Genomic DNA, 4,796 nt, shown 5'->3' with positions numbered 1-4,796 from the left:
GATCAGAGGCTTATGGACATGGACTATAGACTAGTGGTTACCAGGGGGTGTGGAGTGGGAGAAGGGTAAGGTAGACAGGGTAAAGGACGTCAAATATGTGGTAACAGAAAGAAATCTAACTATGGGAGATGAACACACAGTGTAAATATACATGTGCCTTACTGTTAAAGTGTAAAGCTGAAACTTATTGGGTTTCGTTAACCAATATCACCATAAAAAAAAAAATTAATTAAAAAAAAACTTTCTGTTAATGGAGTAGTGTTGATAAGGATTATGATGTATTGTATTCCATTTGCACGGTATATTCTGATTTTACCCATATTTTTCACATCTGTGGAGTATTCTGTGACATATCTTTATATTTTTTTTCTTGGTGAAGGCTTCTCTTTCCTTATGTTTTTGCTTATGTTTTCTGTATTTATAAACATTATTACGGTAGCCGTATCTGCCATGCATTCTGGAGTATCTAAGCACCCATTTGTCTGTCCTAAAAAGTGGAATCGGTTTTTTCACAAGTAGTTAATTATTTAGATCTTGATAATGCCAAACTGTTTTCCAAAAATTTACCAACCTATACACCCACTAGTAGTTTCCAATATTTATTAATTTCTACAGTTTTACTAACACTTGGCAGTGTCAGCCTGAGTTTTGCCAATCTGATGAGTTTTGATGAGTTTTATTTTAATTTGTGCTTTTAAAAAGTGTGTGCCATCTGGAATTCTTGTGTACACACAAGAGTTTTTCAGTCTTTTTCAAGTTGAGTTGATTTTTTCCTTATTCACTTGTAGGATAATTTATTAAAATGTTACAGTGGCCAGGACATGGAATATTTACTTATTCATATGCTAACTAACAATTTTACAGGGCTCAAAAAAATCTTTCAACTGTGTTGTGGCAGCCTGACCCTGCCTGGCCATTTCCTGCTCAAACAAGTTCGTTCCTGACTGCCTCCCCCTTCCCAAGACTCTCAGGCTGAAGTCAGTTTTCTTACAGCTTGCCAACCAATCATTGTTCTCCTTATATCTGTAGCTGTGTAGGAATGCAGAAGTACGAGGCTATATAAAATTGCCCATTATGTTACAGTCTGGGCTCAGCCTTTGGATAAGAATCTGCTGATCCTGTGTCAGCATCAATAAATGCTTCCTATTTATAGCCTCGGTGTCCATTCTCTCTGTTCGAGAATCCTGCAACATTTCTGGGGGCTTGTCTGGGATTTAGAGACAGTGGTTTTTCGCCTCCCTTGTCTTCAGGGTCTGGCCCAGGGGACGCTGGGAGAAGTGGACTTCACCTGGTGTGCTAGCGGACCTATTGTCTGTAGGGGAGGACGACTCTTCCTGTGGACCTGGGTGGCGGCTCTGAGAGCACAACGGAACCCGGAGAGGTGCAGGAACCAGCCCAGGAGTACTGCCTGACTGAGTGGTGAGGACCTGGGTCCCAGGAACAGCCTGCCATTAGAGGACAGAAAGGGAGTCTGATTAACTCCTGAGGTCACCCAATTACTCTATATTTGTTGGAGGAAACCGTGACCTCTCAGGTATATAGGGTGGAGGGTGGAGTGTATTTGGTGTGTGTTTGTGTGTGATTGAGACGTGGCTTCGCTACAAAGCGAGAATTGAGCCCCTATCCATGGGTTCGTGGTGAATCTCATATGGCTTTAGGGTGGTGTCACTGGATCTTCATGAGGAGTCTACTCCTGTGATCTAAGTTGGGAGTTTATACCGACCCACCAATTGCTAAGAGGTGCCTGAAAGTTCCCTGCGAGGGGAGCGGCCTTAGGCGAAGTGAATCTCTGAATGTGTGTGTGTGACCAACCATGGGTGGAAGGACAACAGATAGACACCTTTAGGTTATATGCTTAAGAATTTCAAAAAGAGTTATTCAGGAGATTATGGAATTAAATTCACCCCACAGAAACTCTGTACCTCTTGTGAGATTGACGGGCCCTCTTTTGACATTGAGTGACCAGTGGAGGGGGCTATCGATAGGGAGGTCATTGCAAAGATCTCTCAAGTCATTTCCAATCAATCTGGCCACCCAGACTAATTTCCTTATATTGCTTATTGGGAGGCAATAGTTTGCACTTGACCCCCTTGTTTGAGAGTGCTAGAGGAGAACCATAGGGTCCTCCTAGGCTGAGCCTTGGCACCCTCCCAAGGTCAGTTGAAGGAAAAGAAGCCTGTGTTGCCAGCAGATCCAGAAGTCAGCCAATCTTTGCCTTCCAGTGGGAAAGCCCTGATAGGGGAGACAAGGGCCAATTGACATGACACAGCTGCCTCAGGGGTTCTAAAACTCCCAAACCATCTTTAGGACAGCTCTAGCCTCAGATTTAAAGGCCTTCCTGGCAGACCAATACACCTGTACATTACTGCAGTATGTAGATGATCTCTTCTTAACAGGAAAGACCTATGAGGAATGCATGGAAGGAACGTATCTACTCCTCAATCTCCTCTGGGAAGTGAGTTACAAGGTCTCTAAAAGGAAGGCTCAAATCTGCCAAGAAAGAGTCAAATACCTCGGCTTTCACCTGTCGCAGGGATAGTGCTAACTCGGCCCAGAAAGGAAACAAACGGTCTGTTTAATTCCCATCCCTACCACTTGGTGACAAGTCCATGAATTCCTCGGAACAGCTGGCTTCTGCAGAATCTGGATACTTAATTTCTCCATCCTGGCCAAATCCCTTTATGAAGCCACAAAGCGGGTAAAACGGGAGCCCCTGCTCTGGGAATCTACAGAACAGAAGGCCTTTGAAGAAATCAAATGGGCACTCACTAACACCCCTGGACTCGGACTCCTAGACTTAACCAAAATTTTCTTTCTGTACGTACACAAGCGCACGGGTGTCACAGTAGGGGTTTAATCCAACAGCTAGGATCTTAGCACCATCCTGTGGCTTATCTCTCCAAATAGCTTACCTCTGTCACCCAGGGCTGGCCACCCTGGTTGTGAGCACTCTCAGCCTTGACCCTCCTTGTGTCAGAGGCCAACAAACTGACTATGGGGCAAGAACTGACAGTTCAGGTACCACATTCAGTAATGACACTGGAGTGCAAGAGACAGTATTGGCTAACCAATGCCCGGATGGTCAGATACCAAGGAAGGCTGTGCAAGAATCCACGCATCTGCCTAGAAGTAGTACGAACCTTGAACCTAGCCACCTTGCCTACCTATTGGGCCTGGCCAGCCAGACCACAATTGCATTGAAGTCATGGATGAAGTGCTTTCCAGCCGACCCGACTTGACAGACCAGCCCCTCAAGGACCCTGATGTGGAATATTACACTGATGGTAGCAGCTTTGTGAAGGGAGGAGGACGCCTTGCAGATATGCTGTGGTGACCATTCCACCATTGAGGCACAACCTCTGCCTAGGAGAACCTCAGCACAGAAGGCAAAGCTCATCTCCTAGACCTGCACCCTTCAGCTGGCAGCAGGAGTGTGTGCTAACCTATACACTGACTCTAAGTATGCCTTCACCACCCTCCATGTACATGGAGCCCTATACAAAGAGGAAGGTCTAATCCAGGGAGAAAAGACATAAAATATGGAAAGGAAATTCTAGAACTCTTAGATGCTGTGTGGGCCCCCAAGAAAGTAGCAGTCATGCACTGCAGATGACATCAAAAAGGAGACGCCATAACAGCTCAGGGCAACCGCAGGGCAGACCATGTTGCCAAACTGGCAGTGGCTGAAGAGATGGCCAGCCCTACAGTTTTAACTGCTTCCCTGTTTCCTAGTCTCTTAGATGAATGGGACCCCAAGTACTTGCCTCAAGAAGCCTGGTTTAAAATTGAAGAGGGGAACCTCCTCCCTGTGGATGGTGAAAGTTCAGGGACAGGCAAATTGCAGTCCCTGAGAAACTAGCCCCAGCTTTTGTCAGGCAGTTTCACCAAAGGACTCACCTTGATTGCTCTGCCCTAGAATCCACTCTGGGCTGGTACTTCTGTGTCCCCTGGCTCTCTGGCATCTCCTGAGTGGTATGTGAACGGTGTGAAGTCTGTGTCTGCAACAACCTCAGGCAAGAGCTGTGTGCCCCACTGGGGTCCAAAGTGTTAGTGGCACTCCCTTTGAGGAACTCGAAGTAGACTTCACTGAAATATGTCTATCACGGGCTTCAAGTATCTCTTGGTCTTTGTATGTACCTATTCTGGTTGGGTAGAGGCTTACCCCGTCCAGACTGAGAAGGTCCGAGAAGTAGCCAGACAGCTTCGCCAAGAAATTGTTCCACGATTTAGCCTACCAATTACCATTGGCTCAGATAACAGGCCAGCATTTGTAGCAGAAATAGTGCAGCTACTAGCTAAGAATTTAAATGTTAAATGGAAATTGCATACCACCTATCAACCACAGAGTTCGGGACAGGTGGAGTACATGAACAGGACCCTTAAGACTCAGTCGGGAAAACTATGTCAGGAGACACATCTACATTTAGATGAAATCCTCCCCATGGCACTATTAAGAATCAGGTTGACCCCAGCCAAGAAAACTGGGTTCTCCCCCTACAAGATCCTGTATGAGTGGCCACCATCACTCATCAAAGGACTACGAGGAGACCTCAAGGAAATAGGTGAATTGACTCTGAGACAACAGCTTCAGGCCCTAGGGACCACCTTCCAGACTCTCAACCAATGAGTTAGAGAAAGGCTCCCTGTCAGTTTAACCACTGAAGTTCATCCCTTTAAGTCAGGAGACCCTTTCTGGGTAAAAGAGCTAAACATCTAGCCCTTAAAACCCCTGTAGTGAAGCCCTTTTACTGTCATTTTGTCTATCCCCACGGTAGTTAAGGTTGCTGAAATAACGC

The 4,796-nt window shown here is 45.9% G+C and overlaps 1 protein-coding gene across 19 annotated transcripts in view; it reads left to right on the top strand.

Moving 5' to 3' along the window:
* Window positions 1-4,796, top strand: part of LOC105304862 (zinc finger protein 501-like) — a 42,924-nt gene that overhangs the window by 22,608 nt on the left and 15,520 nt on the right. For 8 of the 19 annotated variants that reach the window (XM_023522756.1, XM_023522758.1, XM_023522760.1 and 5 more), the window contains one exon: window positions 1,251-1,534. The exons of 4 other annotated variants lie outside the window; for them this stretch is intronic. The gene's annotated coding sequence lies outside the window, so the exon portion shown is untranslated. Of the gene's footprint in view, window positions 1-1,250; window positions 1,535-2,396; window positions 4,791-4,796 lie in introns of those variants that run through there. 7 more of the 19 variants (XM_011379167.2, XM_011379164.2, XM_011379160.2 and 4 more) reach the window with 5 other exon arrangements.

Source organism: Pteropus vampyrus, unplaced genomic scaffold, assembly GCF_000151845.1.
Source record: "Pteropus vampyrus isolate Shadow unplaced genomic scaffold, Pvam_2.0 Scaffold357, whole genome shotgun sequence".
In the NCBI taxonomy this organism is placed as follows: domain Eukaryota; kingdom Metazoa; phylum Chordata; class Mammalia; order Chiroptera; family Pteropodidae; genus Pteropus; species Pteropus vampyrus.
This window is presented reverse-complemented; position numbering and strand designations above follow the sequence as displayed.